Here is an 18,023-nt window from a genome sequence, read left to right as displayed (position 1 = left end):
GCGATACGCATCGTTTGATGAGGCAGTAGCCATCTTGAATCGCCTGGGGCCCGGGACGTTGATGGCGAAATCCGATATCGAGTCAGCGTTCCGGTTGCTCCCGGTACACCCAGACGACCAGCGTCTTTTGGGATTCGGGTTCCAGGGATCATTTTACATGGATAAGTGTATGCCAATGGGATGCTCTATATCATGTGCCTATTTTGAGCAATTCAGTACTTTCCTGCAATGGGTGTTTACTAAAAAGACGGGTTTTCGAAATGTGATGCACTACCTTGACGATTTTTTGTTCCTTGGCCCCGCCGGAAATCCCGAATGTACCCAGGCCTTAAACGAATTCTGTGGGTTGATGGGTCATTTTGGTGTGCCGTTGGCACCGGGTAAAACTATGGGTCCCACGACTTGCCTCGAGTTTTTGGGGATCGAGTTGGACTCAAGGGAGGGGTGTTTCCGTTTACCGGCTAGCAAAGTGTTACAATTCGGGTCAGCCCTCCGAGTATGTTTGAACACACCCAAGGTTACACTGCATCAGTTGCAACAATTAGTGGGGAAGTTGAATTTTGCCTTAAGAGTAATCCCAATGGCTCGCCCTTTTTCCCGCTCCATTGCCCAGGCGATGATCGGCCTGAAGGAGGGTCATCATCGCACGAGGTTATCGGCTGAGGTCCGCCAGGACATGCGGATATGGTTAGCATTCCTGGCGGACTTCAATGGCCGAGTCGTCTGGAACAAGCCAGCCGTGTTCTCGGAAGAGCTTGGGCTATGGACGGATTCAGCAGGAAGCATAGGGTTTGGCGCCATCTTCGGCACGAGCTGGTCTGCTCAAAGATGGCCCCTATGGTGGCACGAGAGGGGGCTAACGAGTAATATCGCTTTCCTTGAATTATTTCCCATTCTCGTTGCCCTGAGAACCTGGCCAGAAGGTTTCAGGGATCATTCTGTAGTCTTTTGGTCCGACAATATGACCGTGGTAGAGTGCATCAACAGTCAGTCAGCCCATTGTAAATTGATTTTGAGGCTGCTCAAAGAAATTGTCTTACTATGTATGCAACTGAACGTGGTTTTCAGAGCAAAACATGTCCCAGGGGTGATGAATCAGGCTGCTGATGCACTGTCTCGTTTTCACATGCAGGCTTTCTCGGGTTTCCTTCCTTCAGCGGACCCGGAGCCGGCACCCTTCCCCGAAGCTCTCTGGTCTCTCGGTGCCCCGAACTTCGTCACCTCGTGGGAGAGAGTCTAGCACCCAGGACAAGGAAGGCATATGAAGGGGCGTTCCAGGCCTATTTAGCCTTTTTGGGGGCAGAGAGAGGGGGTCTTTGGGGTCAGGAAGAGTGGGTAGTACTCTTTCTTATGTCTTTACACAGGGCTGGGAAATCGGTGGCTACGGCCCAAAGGCATCGTGCCGCCATTTCCTTTGTTGCCAGGGCCCATGGCATCCTGGACCCAACAGCGTCTTTCACAGTACAGAAAGCGCTGCGTGGGTGGCAACGCCTAGAGGGTCGCAGAGTAGACGTGAGACGACCGATAGGTATAGACAGGTTGTCCCTGTTACTGGCCACACTCCCGAATACATGCTCGTCCCCTTTTGAGACCGGTTTGTTCCGGACTGCATTTACGCTGGCGTTTCACGGGGCTATGAGAGTTAGTGAGCTGGTTGCAAGGAACAAACAGGATGTGACGGGGGGCTTGTGCAGGGAGCATGTTCAGATCAGGGGGGACGCGATGATTGTCTCCTTTCCCCGGTCTAAGACTGACCAAGATGGGAGAGGGGACTGTACGATCATTCGCAGGAACCCCGAGTCATCCATGTGTCCGGTACAGTGCTTAGAAGATTACCTAGCACAGAGAGTGGCATCATGGGGGGGGACGTTGTTGAGGCATGCAGACGCCACCCCGCTGACGAGGTTTCAGTTTCAACGGGTGCTTGCAATGGCCATTGCCGCAGCGGGCTTGGACCCGGGCGAATTTGGGACCCACTCCTTTCGTATAGGGGCTGCCACTGAAGCTACAGCCAGGGGTCTTAATGTAGAACAAGTGAAACGTGTGGGGCGTTGGTCCTCCAATTGTTATAAGAGGTACGTGCGATTGCACATGTTGTGAAGCTGTATTCATGTACTCACGCCTCTTGTCTTTTGTTTATTTTCAGTTGTGCAAGCTTACGCGGCAGGGCAAACTGAGCAGTCGACCCAACACCAGGCCAGCGGTCGCACGTCACCGGCTGTGAAGAAGGAGGTGTGGGTCGTGGGCCACTCATACGTGAGACGGGCCGCAGACGTATTCAAAGCAGGTGACATGATTCACATAGCTGGGGAATACGGGTACAGAGTGTCCTTCTACGGAAGGGGCGGTCTCTGTATTGACCAGTTTCAGGAATTTTTTGAGGGCCTGTTAGGGCGGATGAGGTCACCGCCGTCCATAGTCATAGTACATTTGGGGGGCAATGATTTGGTCACCACCGGTAGACGACTGCTCCTGGAGGCTATGCTTTCCACGGTAAGTTGGTTAGCGAGGAGAGTTCCGGGGTGCCTAATTGCGTGGTCTCATATGATCCCACGAAAAGTGTGGCGGGGGGCTATCTCGATCCCTGCTTTGAATCATTCGGTTAAAAAGTTGAATAACAAAGTAAGTAGGTTGTTCCGGTCCAAGACATTGCATTCAATCTCGCATAATTGTATTAATGATGATAGTATGTATCTGGGGGATGGTGTGCATCTGTCGGGGGCGGGGAACGAGTTACTCATAGGAGACTTCCTAGCCTGGTTAAAATCTTTAAAGCATGACCTATAGGTAGGAGTTTTGTGGGGGGTCCGGATAGCCGGTCAACTATCCGGACCTGTGGCGGTAAGGTCATGATCGGTGAGCACTAATTGGTAGATCCCTATGAGTGGGCGTCACCCAACACGGATGGGAGCGCTCGGGAGAGGTGGCCATTGGCCCCTCAGTGGGGAGGCGGTCCCGTCTAAGGGCGGGTCGCCGGAAGTAAAGGAAAGGCGGTCAAGGCCCCTTCCTTTGTAGGAGGGGTTACAGCCCCCTCCTGGGGAATTTCCCGGGGCTAGTGTCATCTGCGACGGCAGATGCGGTAAGTTGTGTGGGGTGGGGAGAGGTCAACGATACCTTCTAGATACCACACACAAGTGTTCGAACGACCTTTAAATGGCGTCGAGTCTTAAGTGCCCCCGTCAAGTCAAGGGAAATTGTTAGTAGTTGCACTTGTGGTAAGCCCCTGTGCCATCGCCCCTCCTAAGTGGGAGGGGTAAGTCTGGTTAGGGATCTTGACACCGGTTATGACCTTGCCGTTGGCCCTTAAACGTTAGGATGTACAATTTCAGTGTTCTTAGAGAATGTTTTGTAGGATGCTAGTTCGGCTAGGAGAACCTCTGTATTAGAGATTATGTTAAGGTTAGCCAAACATCGTAATGTGATAATGAAATTGTACATAACATGAAAACGTTTAATGTTTTAATTTTTTGTTTTAATAAATACGGCCGGGATGGTCACTCCATCCCACATCCAAAAACTTCAAGAACTGTTTCCGGTTTCCCTCCTTTTGGGGATTGTGTTGAGAGGGGGTGGCGGGTATCTCAGCCATATGGAAAGGGGCGACCACTCGGTCCCCCCGAACGTATGGATGAGTGCCTCGATCCCCCCGGGAAGCCATTTTTGGGCGGGAGGCGCGTCTCGGCTGGTATGCCCGAAGCGGCGTAGCCGGGGCGCGCCTTTTCCCGCCCTAGAGTGGGCTGGCCTAGACACCGACGCAGCCAGCCACGCCCCCGGGGCAGGCAGGGGCGGGTTTTCGCCCGCCCTGAAGACGGATAAAAGAAGGCGCAAGACCAGAAGACGTCCTCTTGTTCTTGTGCTCCGAAGCTGCACCTCCTCGCTACACGTGAGCTCGGGACGGAACGAAGAGCCAATTTTGACCCACCCACCAGCCCCTGAGGACAGCAAAGTTGTTGTGCAATAAAGTGAATTGATAAGTTTGTTTTTCCGTTTCGTTTACAGGCTATAACAGTATCAGTTTGTGGTTAATAAAGATGGTGAATATCGTTTAGGTTGTTACGATTAAAGTGATTTGATGTGATGTTGCATTTTTAGCATGTTCCTTCGGTCGTAGCGACCAATGTTTTCATAGGTTGAAGAACTGTCGTATTTATTTTTGGTAGGCGGTAAGGTCATGATCGGTGAGCACTAATTGGTAGATCCCTATGAGTGGGCGTCACCCAACACGGATGGGAGCGCTCGGGAGAGGTGGCCATTGGCCCCTCAGTGGGGAGGCGGTCCCGTCTAAGGGCGGGTCGCCGGAAGTAAAGGAAAGGCGGTCAAGGCCCCTTCCTTTGTAGGAGGGGTTACAGCCCCCTCCTGGGGAATTTCCCGGGGCTAGTGTCATCTGCGACGGCAGATGCGGTAAGTTGTGTGGGGTGGGGAGAGGTCAACGATACCTTCTAGATACCACACACAAGTGTTCGAACGACCTTTAAATGGCGTCGAGTCTTAAGTGCCCCCGTCAAGTCAAGGGAAATTGTTAGTAGTTGCACTTGTGGTAAGCCCCTGTGCCATCGCCCCTCCTAAGTGGGAGGGGTAAGTCTGGTTAGGGATCTTGACACCGGTTATGACCTTGCCGTTGGCCCTTAAACGTTAGGATGTACAATTTCAGTGTTCTTAGAGAATGTTTTGTAGGATGCTAGTTCGGCTAGGAGAACCTCTGTATTAGAGATTATGTTAAGGTTAGCCAAACATCGTAATGTGATAATGAAATTGTACATAACATGAAAACGTTTAATGTTTTAATTTTTTGTTTTAATAAATACGGCCGGGATGGTCACTCCATCCCACATCCAAAAACTTCAAGAACTGTTTCCGGTTTCCCTCCTTTTGGGGATTGTGTTGAGAGGGGGTGGCGGGTATCTCAGCCATATAGCTTTAGAACCCTTCCTTACTAAAATTTGTTTGGATGACACTATCTCTGGTTTTCATTTCGGTTCCCATCAAGTTAAACTCTCGGTTTATGCCGATGATATTCTTTTCTACTGCTCTGATCCTGCTACTTCCATCCCCTCTTTCCTTCAACAAGTATCATCTTTTTCTGCAGTTTCCGGCTATCGTCTCAGATTCTACCTTTGAACCCTCTCTGTCAGAAACATCTCTTTTCTTGTACAGGTTTTTCATAGCAACCATCCAAAACTAAATATCTAGGGGTATGGTTTGCTCCCGTGTTATCTGACACTCTCAAACTAAACTTTGATTATGTTTATAAGAAAATCGACACAGCTATCACTTGTTGGCATCCACTCTTTTTGTCCTGGTGGGGTCGTCTCAATTCTATAAAAATGATGCTTTCCCCCTTGCTTCTATATACTATTTCCATGCTTCCTTTACACATCCCCCTTTCTTTTTTTAAGAAGATCGACTCTTTATTACTAAAGTTCTTATGGAACGGTAAACGACCACGAATAGCTCTTGCTTCTCTGCGTAGAGACAAAACTCAATCTGGAGTCCGTTTTCCTGATTTTAAACAATATCATCTTGCCTTTTCCATGAAACAAACGATTCGTTGGTTATCCTCTAAGGTACCTCATCATCCTCCTGTCTGGCTAACTATGGAATCTTCTTTCATTTCTCCTTTTACCTTTCATGAATTCTTGTCCTTTACGTCCTCTTCGACTCGTTTTCGTTCACCTATTCTTTCACATTCGCGCATTCTCCTTTCTCCTTACTTAACTTCATCTTACCCATCCCTTCTCTCCACTCACAAACAATCAATCTAATTCTCTCCTCAAAATCCGAAATCGAACCATTTATTGGAAGTCTTGGCACTCTCGAGGTTTGTCTTGGATCTCTCAATTACTTTCTCATGACACACCTCTCTCTTTCCAGGATCTTCAATCTCTTTTCTCTTTGCCCGCATCTACCCAAACACAATACAACGCCCTTTACCCAGTCTTGCTCTCATATCTTCACACTCTTCCTCCATCCAACGACATTCCTGTGGACCACAAACCCACTTCCCTTTTGCTAGAAACTTCCCCTACTGCATCCGCTCTCTACAATTCTTTCCGTCCTACTACTGTTAGACTGAAATCTCGCATTGAACTTGCATGGGAACTGGATCTTTCTCAGAACTGGCCTCTACTTCTTTGGGATAAAATTGGACCAAACTCCATAAGACCTCTAGGGCTGCTAACACTACCCAAACTTTATTTTTCATTTATCACAGAACTTTATTTACTCCACTTGCCTTATCCCGTTTTTCACCAGACACTTCCCCCTCCTGTTGGTCCTGCCCTTGCCCTTCTGCTGATCTTAATCATATGTTGTTTGAATGCCCTCCTACCTCCCAGTTCTGGCACTCGGTCTGGAAGCAAATAAAAAAGATTTTCCAGTTCCAAGTTCCCTTTTCACCTTCACTAGTTTTTCTTGGTTCCCTCTCATCAGATCTTCCTCAATCTCGCAATCATTACCTTTAACTTGACCTTTTCATTGCTGTAGATTTCCACATTATCACTTCTAATTGGAAACAGGCTGCTAACATTTCCTATCAGTCATGGTGGAATGCAATCTGTTTTAATCATCGTTTAGACACCAATTATGTATCCCCCATCTCCCTAGCTGTCAAACGTGACCTGCTTTGGCTTCCTTTGGTAACATACCTATCTCCCTCTGCTCATGTTCACCCTTCACCTACTCCTGAAACAGTTGAAGTTCTCAAACCCCCATGACTTTCTTATTCTCTGTTATTTCTTTATCGAATTGCTTGCTATAATTATTGTATTTCTATATAATGTGTTTTTGCTTATTGTATTTCTATATTTTTTTTATAATATGTTTATAATTTTTCATGCTTGTAATGCTTACTTTTATGGACTTTTTATCACATTGTTTATTTCCCTTATCTGCTCATTGTAACTCTTCTCTTTCCACCCCCCTTCCCTCACCTCCCCCTTTCTCTATTTCTTCAATAAATCAAACTTAAAAAAAAATAAGTACAGGGATAGTCCGCAAGAAAAGTACCACAATAGTACTTATGGATAAGCAAAAAGGGACACCACAAAGTGCCATACAAACGTAAAAACACACAAAACCAAGGCCTAAACAATGCTCTATTTATTATACTGCAGAGACACCTGAATTGAGGAACACAACAATCAGATGGCACATCGAAAGCACACAAGTGCTGTTAATATTGCACACGGATAGTGTATAGTAGACAAGTTACTGAATAATGACTTCAGGAGCAGTATGGGCTCTGCAGAACAAAAGTGTGCATGTGACAAATTATAGCACGGAATAACTAAAGATAAAAAAAGCAGTAGTCCACTTACCCACCTACATAAAATACGAATCTGTGAGCCGAATGTTACACTGTGTGCTTTGTAGCAATCACATTAACCCTTGATGCTACTGTAGGAGTCAAAACTGTGACTGTACACTGAACTTTCTAAGAACTGTGTTAACTAGAGTTCTCTAACTACTATTGCAAACCTCTCAAAATTGCTAGAATATATTTACTTTCACATATGTCCTTGTCAATTTATTTTTAGCAGATTTTTTAAATAAATGTATAAGTTGACTGACTGTTTTTGAAGCTCTTGCCACTCGTGACTCTGCCCCTTTCTTCTGCCACACATTGAGCCCCAATAAATGGATTCACGGAGTAAATGTTTTCTAATTCCAGCATTGGTGGAAAAGTCAAAATCCCTTTAGAAACACATTGACCCAACCTGGAGGGTATTCTGCTGTCGATGTACCTTACTTCCCCACCCCACCAACCCATTAATTTATCTAGCCATCCATTCAACCATACCAACCCGCACATTCATCAACCAATTCACAAATGTTCATCGACCCATCATTGAAGTAGACATACATAGCGAAGGGCCCCTGCTGCAGTTTGACACAAACATTTGGTTTCCAAACGTAAAGGCTCTTTGCAAATGTGCAAGAGAAGAGAGTTCAACAAATCCAAAAACAGTGACTTGCGCCCAGTCTCTTTGTCGCACTAAGAGTTCAATTTGCAAATCGTAATAATGAAAAAAAAACAAGTGTCCATGCCCACTGTTTTTCAAATGAGTGTCACCGGCGCTGCTGGATGCCACTGCTACCCTGTTCGATTCCATCTCATAACTCTTATTTCTACCAACCCACACTTCCCCCTTTCTACCTTACTCTTTCAAGTTTCCTTTCATCATAGTTTTCTCCCCGTTTATCCCTCCATCTCTACCTTTCTTTTCCATCTCTGTCTTAAAATGAGTCCTGGTCCCTACAAATTAGCCTGGGTACCCACAACCTGCACAAATTAATCACCGCGGCCTACAGAAACACGCTTTTCTAGCTGCCTTGGGTGTGTCCATGTTTTTACCACAACTTCCCGATCAGCTGGGGGCCCCTTAGCACAGTACCCTCACCCGAGAGCTCGAGCTGGGGGCTGCGAGGAGCAGCATGAGGCTTTTGGAATAAATCTAGAGTCCATGAAAAGTGAAAGAAAATCTATGGGGTATGTGTTGGTTTAACTAATGTTGTTTTCAGTTCGTCCGTTCAGTCAGAAGAGGTGACGTCGTTGTTTGGTGGTAAGGCAGAGCCAATTAGAGCTGAAGGCTGGGACTTTGCTGCTGCTGCGCTGCACTCGCGTGCCCAAGCGGGCCACTTTTACTTTCTGACGTCCCGGGGTGCCGACCTCCTGCCCTTTCTGTGCAAACAGGAAGTGCGCAATGCGGACTGTGGGTAGGATGTTTAGGGCTGTTCTGTGAGCCACATGCACGCCTTCAAGGGACTCGAGCAGCAACGTGCACCCGCTGCACGCCTTTCATGGAAGTTCGATGTGCCCAGGGGTGGATTGGCAATGCGGGCATTTGGGCATCGGCCGAAGGGCCAGTATCTCCGTGCCCTCTCTGGGCCGTTTTTTTTCTCCCCTTTCCCAGCCGCACAGTGAAGCTACATTAATTTCTCTGTCTCTGTCTCCGTGATCTCTGTGGACTAAGAAAGTGGAGAAAAAAACGGCCCACAGAGGGGACAGAGACAGAGAAATGAAAGCAGCTTCACTGTGCAGTGATTATCCGCTGTGGCCTCTCCTTAACCCCCTGCCCAGCAAAGCAATCAGGCTGAGGGTGGCTGGGGAGGGGGTGATTGTTTGCAAAAATCGGCCTCCCTGGGGGCCAGGTGTTGCTCAGGCCTTTGAGCCATTTTCACCTCGGCCCCCCCTGGGGCCCACGCAGCACATAAACAGTGTTAGTTTTTTTTAATTATTATTTAATGCGATTTTATATAGAGCGAACTTTACCAGAAGGTGTCAGAGCGCTTTACATAAGAATCAGTTGCGAAACATAAGGACTTAGGATTACATGCGTTACATAAAAGATACAAGCAGAAAAAATTGCAAATGTACAAGATGTAAAGTCACACAAGGAAGAAATACAAACAGAATGAAAAATTGCAAATGTACAAGTAGTAAAGTCACTCAAAGAAGAGAAATAAATGGATATACTCTAAGAGTCACATAGGAATGGTAGAGAGTACAAAGGTCTACTTCATATACTAGTGATTAGAGTTATCTCTAAATACCTAAGGAAGGGATACGAATGGATATACTCTACGAGTCACATAGGAATGGTAAATAGTACAAAGGTCTACTTCATATACTAGTGATTAGAGTTCTCTCTATATATATATATATTCACGCATAGTAGATTTTCTCAGGCAGAGTTCCATTAAGTGGGGTTGGAGGGGGGATGCAGTTACAGCACCAAGGGAGGGTGGGAGGGATACAAGGGTATGGAGAAAAGGCAAAACAGAAAAGGGAAGAAACATTTGAGGATCGTCAAGGGGGAAACGAGGGAGAAGGGTACAAGACGAGGGAATGGACAAGAGGGCGGGTCGGGGTCCAGAGAAAAACGGCCGAGGGAATAGTGGGCGAGGAAGAATGGGTCTCGCTGTGGGGGCCAGGTGATCTTTGCAGCTTGCACCATCTTCACCCCAGCCTCCCCCTGGCTACCATGGATAACCCAGCAGCTGTGTTTTGTGCTCCGCTGCCAGGACAATGCCCTGAGGCCTGGAGGGCTGGGAGGGGCTGATTAATTTACTAATTGCAGGGGCTTCACTGCTATTCATGTGCTCCTGAGCTGAAGGTCTGGGGAGGGCTGAGTAGGTTAGTAATAGCAGGGGCTTTGCTGCTTATTAAGTGCTCCTTCCCTGAAGGGCTCGAATAATTTTGAGACAGAAAGGGGCCTTGCTGTTTTTTAAGTTGCTCAGCATGGCGCCATTGTCACCTTTCCCCGTGTCTCCTGTGCAAGAACAGTATCCTCTCACTTTAATTCATTTCTGTGCCAAACATCTTAAGGATTTTGGGGGCCCTGGGCCAAACATATTTTTGGGCCCCTGTTCGGAACAGATTTGAATTTATAATCCATTTTCTGATCTTTGATGCCCTCTTTCAGCTGGTCACAGGACAGAGCACTACCATACTTGTCCAAATTCCTAATGTATTTACGTCTTATATTCAAGGACATTGACGTGTGTAACCAAATGGTGTTTCATGAAAGGGCACGCCCCTTGAATGTGGGCCATGCCTCTTAATTGTGGGCCACGTTCCTTGAATGTGGGCCACTTTTTTCGTCAGTGCCTGTGCCAAATTGTGATCCCAATCCGACCCTGGATGTACCTCTTCCGCAATAAATTATCTATCCACCAAGGAGGTGGATCAGGCGGGAGAGGAGGGCGAGCATGGCTGCACAAGGGAGGTGAGTTTGGGGGGGGGAGGTTGTGCATATGCCACCTGTCATTAACTGCTGTTAATTGTCCACCCTGCAATTCTCCAAGCTAAAACCAGACTTCCTAATCACAATATTTCATGTACTTGAGCCTACGCCCGAGTTTTTGCTTTGTGCACTGCCACTATCAATGCAAGGTCTAGAACAGATTTCCTCTTTTGATGTTGTGAACATTTTTCCACCTGTTCTTTATGTTACTTTTCAGCAGACGACTTATAATGCAGACTGACCGGGCCCTCAGTCTGGTTTTACGCTGTGCATCTGTGCAAACTGTTGCTTTAACTCCACAGCTCTTCCTCCATTCTCCATCTGAGCTTGGAAAGGAAAACCAGAGAGGCCAAAGAGGCGATAGAAAAACAGGATAGAGACGCTCCTGCCCTGGAATGCATCCAAGACTTTGGCGCTTTCAGAATGAGCAGACAGTATGTGTGTGTTGTGGCAACTATTAATAGCGCGTATCTACAGATCCGCTAAAAATAGCCTGAACTCTCTGGCGTGGTACACAAGCCAGGCCTCTCTGCCGCAAATCCAAAATCTGCACCAGGTCGTGACTGGATCCTGAGAAAAGCTGCTAACTCTTGAGTGCACCCACCCAGTGAGGTCCAGACACATCCTGAAAGGTTGTGTTTGTGTGTAGGGGGTTGTATTCTTTAACTGTTTCGGCCTGTCATATAATGCTACTACTGAACACTTAACAAAATAACGTCCCACTCACTTCAAATACAAGTCAAAAATAACAGCTCCTGATAAACATAAACACAAAGGCAAGACTAGTACAGACATGTACAGAAAGCAGAAAGGAGGAGTTAGTTGGGAGTGCAAGACTCTAAATTGTGGGCGCTGCTCGCCCTCTAAATGGAAAAAGAGCAGAACCTGCCAAAAGGCTAAAATTAACTTCACACCTTTCTTCCAAGCACCTGTCATTAGAACTATACTTGCCCTCATTTAGAGAAGGTTGAAAACTGATGCCACAGATGGGGTAACTGCATTAACACACTTGTTAACCATGATATTCCAGGTGCTGCACATTTTACGTCTGCTGTGTCTCAAGGACATATTGTTATCAGTTCATACCGTAGACGGACCCACATCACACCCCACATCAAGAAGCGACACTGGCTCCCGATCCAGAAGAGATGCCAGTTCAAGATTATGACCCAGGCATACAAAGCTCAGTACAACGAAGGACCAGCATACATCAACAAATGACTGACCTTCCAGCAACCGACCGGACCCTTACCCTCCGGCTCCATTTTCCTTGCAGATACCCCCCGAATCCGGCATAGCAACAGAAGCAGACACTCCTTCTCACACCTGGCCGCCAAGGCTTGGAACAGCCTTCCCCTGCACACAGCCTCATTGCAGCAACAATTGAGGAAAGAACTCAAGACCTGGCTGATCGAATGAAGAGATCACCTCATAGCAGTTTTATAATTCCAGCACCTTGAGACCATCACAGCAGGGGCGTAAGACAGGCCCTGCAGCTCCCGCGGTGCAGGGGGGCCCCCAAGCTGCAGGGGGCCCGTCAGCACAGTACTTTCGCCCGAGAGTTCCTGAAAAAGTTCGGAGCGGAACACTGTGCTCCAAGACACATTTGATTGTTATAGAAATGTATGTCTCAAGTGTAATGCAAATAGCTGAATCCCACTAGATCAACAGAATTGCCTCCTCATCTTCCATATGTACAGCGCTTGTTGCTTCCAACCTAAATTGTGCTATGTAAGCGCGAACATGTACATGTAGATTCATAAGCAAACTTCAGTGGTACGTCGGCATAAACGCCCAACGCTGGTGCCGGAAACCAGGGTTCGAGCCTCAAGGTTGAGTCCATTTCCTTTGATTCTGGGCAAATCACTTAATCTCCCCATGCCTGAATGTGTAATGTAAATACGGTGCTCATGTAAAGCGCTCCAATACCTTCGGGTCGAGTCCGCGCTATATAACATATGCAAAAAAAAATGCCCCACCTGCACAATAAGCTATTTTATATGATAATTTCCATAAATTCTGCAGTTTCTTAGCTCTGTAAAACAGGTGTTACTGTTAACCGATTAAAATGTAACCTTTTGCTTAGAAAGGAATCCTCAGCTATGGGCAAGCTTTCTTGAAAACTCAAACATGCCTCAGTGTCTTCCTTTTGAGAGGGCCTCCCATTCTCGAAAAAAAATAGATCTAGGCACTACGAGGGGGACATCCTTATTGGATTATGCGCAGACTATGTGGGACACTCGGGCACCATTTGCAGAGCAGCGGAAAGGAGCTTCGAGAAAGGGACGGTGTGGTTCATACAAGTAGGAAACACAAACACTGGTCTACATCACAGCTCCTCCACCCACGCAACCATGTGATCTCAAGCAGATTGCATCAGCTCAGTGTCACTGTGTAAAGAGCTCTATGCCCCTGAGCCAAATTCAAACGCAGAGAGATGGTACTAGGGCGTCTTTGTTCGACCCCAGATCAGGTGTTAAAATCCGGACAGGTCCTCTCAAAGTTTTATCATTCTGAGGTCTATAAATAAGTACCATTGGCTAACAAAAACATCTCTTATCTTTTGGTTACATTTTCAGTACTCCTTGTGGCGCATGCCGGTTTAGCAAATAGACATTTTATTGTTTTTATAAAACTGCCTGTCAAACTGTGATCATCCTCTGTACATCTATATGCACTTTACAGGGAGAGTCCTCAAGTTCTGTTCTGCTACTGGATCTGTGCTGTGTACCCATTGTGAGTTTTTACCATATTTCTTGTTTTCCATATTATGAAAACAAACATCATTTTTAATTTCAGGAGACTGCATATCCTATGTTTACAAATTAACGTTTAGCCCCAGACAGCTCAGTGGAGGAACACACAAAGCATGGTTTACCATGGGTTACCAATGTGGAGAGGTTGTGTCCAGGTTGCTACCTTGTGATCTGCCGTGTTACTTTGAAGTGGGCGTCTTCGCAGTAATGTAATATTTAAGTGTTTACATAGCCTGCACTAGTTTAATTCTCTCTTGTGTAATAGGTTTAAACACCTCGTTAGTCATTCCTTCACCCGCCTCTTGTGATGGAAGGAAGAGCCCTTTAGGACACCCTATTTCCTTCAAATTTGGGGAGTTCAACCAGCTGAGTTATCCTGCTAACATGGGTTTGAATATTTTTTTCACGGGCTCTATAGGGGATCTTTTTCTAACATCTTGGTGTGGTGGTGGGCATAAAATAAGGTCTTCAGTGAATAGACCACGAAATCCGAACCTGTGGTCCAGCTGGACTGGGACATAAAAGGCGAGCACTGGCATTATCAGCTAGGTAGATGCCACAAGAGGAAACGGAATAAAAACTAAACTGATGGGAGCCCCTTCATACTAATTATGTAGCACTACAGGGGAGGATTGCGGTGCCAATACATACAGGTGCACATTTATTTAAAAAGTTGTTTCACAGGGGATAGTCACATGTCAGGGACCTAGACCCAATGCGAAGTAGCACTTGAGACCGAACACAGGATTCTGGTCATCACATGTTTATTACTGATGCAGGGCGGACATTCACAATGCTAGACATTATAAACCACCAGTTTGAACACCAGAGCCTAAAGCCTTGGCACTACAGCGCTGTATAACTGTCTGTGCCAGCAGCAGAGTATCCCTACAGTTCTAACAATCGTGAAGAACCGTTGCAGGAGATGTGTGGGCAATTGACCTGCTTTGTCTGGATATTTGGCTTGCAACAGAAAGAATGTGTTGTGTTGCTGTTCAAGACCCTTTTTCCCTCGTGACAAGTCACGCGCCCAATACACCAACAGTAAAGGCGTAGAGCACATCAAAACAGTGGTGTATCAATAGCACCCACAGCCCCCTCGGTGCAGGGGGGCCTGGGATCCTGGATACCCCCTTTGACACTGTACACAGGTCGTCTTGAGAGTTTCTGACTGGGTCCGGACAGTGGGGGCCCCTTCCATGCACTTTGCAGGGGGGCCCCCTCAAGTTTTGTTACGCCACTAGCATAAGGATGCCCGACCCATGGCCGCCCACTGCGTACTGAACTTTAACCGTCACGCTAAAATATTGAGACCGCTTCCTTCGCTCCAGTGACCGTCTGTCAAGTCACCATAAGCTCAATGTAAACGGTGTTTAACGCACTCCATCTGATGTGCGTGCTTTATTAGATCGTATTGGTAAAAAAAAAGCACGCAACGGACTACATTAAGTGCATTACTACAAGTACACGTGATTATTTGCCAGATTCCACAAGTATACCTACACCATGACTGATTTCATGACAGCATGTTTTATAAATCGCCTGCTCCTGTGCGCAGCTGTTTCACAGCGGTGCACATAAGCTGCTTTGTTATTATTTAATAACTTACAAGCGTTTGGTATGCCGACTTGGAAGCCATAATCGTGGAGTCGCTCCTGCCAGTAAAAATGTAGGTAACACCAGCGGCGTAGCCAGTGTGTCAGGGCCCTAGTGCAGGGAAATAAATCTGCCCCAGACTGCCATCTGAACTATAAAATACAGTAATAATTAGTATTCACTGGAATACGGTGTCACTTCACCTGCCACACCAATGAAAGCCACGCCTCTGGGTAACACTCCGATGGCAGAGACCGGTTTAACACCCTGTGCCTTAGTATTCAAAATCATGCGCTCACTGACCCACGGGCACATCCGCGTTATGCGTTGTCTAGGAACAGCCGTGGTGTCAGTTCTGGAAGCTCAAACCGCGCTTCTGCTTCCAGCTACTGCCAGAGCTTCAAGTGGCTGTTTATTTGGTTATAAATAAAAGCATAATTTCCAGTTAACACATGGCTCTTGCGTAGCAAGTAATAGCAAATGCGCTGCAGTCCCGTGCATCAGGAGAGAATGCGTGGCAAGAGTCATGGTGCAAGGATAGGACCGAGAGCACATGCACTTTGCACCATTGCAATAACACAGTGCACCAACACTTAGGGGCATATTATCAAGGGGGTTTATATCTGCTTTTTTGGCTTTAAAAGCCAAGAAAGCGGAGATAAAATTATCTCCCTATTACCTAGCTGTCGCTAACACCAGTTAGCGACAGCTAGTAGGAGATAGCGACCTTCTTGGGCCCCACTTTGCATGTCAGTGATATTTATCACTAATGACATGCAAAGTGGGCGTGCCAAGATGTTAGCGACTGAAAACAGTCGCTAACATCGCTATCTCCTTTTACCAACTTTTGGAGATATTCGCGCTAAGCGCGAATATCTCCAAAAGCTAACACCTGCCCTGAGCAGTTCTCAGCCATGTTATCCAATGGGAGGTGGATAACATGGCTAAGAGCATTAGCTCGGTAATGCATGAATATCGCTGACTTTTCAGCGATATTCATGCATTGCAGCGATTTTTATCGCATTTGCGATAAACCTTGGTGCGGTAAAAATCGCCGCAGCTCAGCGGTAAATTTTTCACGCTAACCAAGCAATAGTGATAATTATCGCTATTGCTTGGTAATATGCCCCTGGGTTCTCACCACTAACTAATGCAAAAACGATATTTGTGCGTAGTGAGCTATGCAATATGATCACCATATGCCAACAGTGCAAACACATTTGTTTCTACATCAACAAATCTGTGCACAAACTGTTTTGCACTGGGTGGGCGCTGCAAACCTGCAACTTACTGGTGAAAAAATATCTAATCTGCGAGATTCCCCTACTACGCGGAGAATAATGCAGGGTTTTAGGGCCAGGAAAAAGTGGGTACTTTGTGCAAGAGAACACCGGTGTCCTTTTTGGAAATCAGGCCCAATTTCTCACCAGACTTTAACTCAGAGTAAGCGATAGAAAGGCAGAAAAGAGAAAGAGCGATTAAGAGAAACCCAACATAACAGAAAGTGGGAGCTAGTGTTGAACGTGAACATGAAAGAGATCTAAAGAGAAAGTGTAGAGTAGTGTAAGACAAATAGACTTTGGCTTGATGTGCACGCCTCGCCCTAGCAGCAGGGGGAGAGGAGAGAGGAGGGGGTCGGTGCCTGTTTCCATTGCAGGAGTGAGCCAGGGGCACCATGTGTTTGTAAGTTTATTACAGAAAAGGGGGTGGTTAATTACAAACATATGGTGGCAAGCTCGCTCCCGCAAGGGAATCGCCAAACAAGCACGCGTTGCCATTGAAGGCAATAGAAACGCATGCACATTTTTGGGACAAAAACCCAAGCTGCTAAGCAAGACCTAAAAAGGCAGGAGTCTGCTATGCTCGCTATGACTAAGCGTATGAAAAAACTTTGTGAGCTGGAAATTCCCAATGCGAGAAAAGGGTCGTGGACTGACAGCTTCACCATAAGCCCCTAGGACAGGCATTCAGCAAGTAGCACGCCCCGACACTCCCACTTCCCAACACATCTATTTCCAGAAGAGAACACAATTAAATAGGATTTGGAGAGGAGGGAGTAAGGTCCCCTAGGTCAGGACCTGTGTCCAGAAACAGCTGACAGGCAGACATGAACACCCTGTGTATTTGAAGCATAGCCACAGGGCCTGCCTGAAAGTAAGCATAACTTACTAGGTAATTAGCAATAAGAAATAAAAAAGAATCTACTTGAGACTGGAATAAAAAGGAAGAGGGAGAGGCATAGATGCCTTTTATGTGTGCAGGAAGGGGAGTAGCCAAGCAAAAGTTTGAAATGAAGATTTAAATAAATCCTTCTATTTTAGTCTAGGATAGACAATCTTGTCTGAGCAAGGGAGTAGCCGGAAAATTAAATTACTCCCCACTTACACCAAGGATCTGATGGCACCAAGCATGTGATGCAAGTGAGCCTGAACCTTCCTAGATGAACTCCTTTATCACTTCCATTCAAGCATTTATCAGTCATCCTTTCACCCTTTATCTACCTACATGTATCCACCATTTTACTTTTACATTCTATCATCCATTCATTCTTTCATCCATCATTCATTCAATCTTTCCCCATTTTGACCATCCATCGGCCATTCCATACATTTATTCATCTGTTCACATATCCAATGTCTATGCATCCTTCCATCAATACATCCACCCACCCAAGGGAGTAGCTAGAAAACTAAAAATGACACCATTGTGAACTAAAGCGCTGATGCCACCAAGCAAGCGAAGCAAGTGAGCTGAACCCTCCATACAACAGCTTCTTATCTTTTCCATCAGCATGTCTACCCATTCATTCTTTAATCTTTCCATCCACCTACTGATATCCGTTATTTCACCTTTAAATTCTGTCATCCTTTCATTCTTTCATCCATTCATCCATCCATTCAATCTGCCGAACATCCTTTAATCCATC

This window comes from Lissotriton vulgaris, chromosome 2_1 (genome assembly GCF_964263255.1).
Source record: "Lissotriton vulgaris chromosome 2_1, aLisVul1.2, whole genome shotgun sequence".
In the NCBI taxonomy this organism is placed as follows: domain Eukaryota; kingdom Metazoa; phylum Chordata; class Amphibia; order Caudata; family Salamandridae; genus Lissotriton; species Lissotriton vulgaris.
This window is presented reverse-complemented; position numbering follows the sequence as displayed.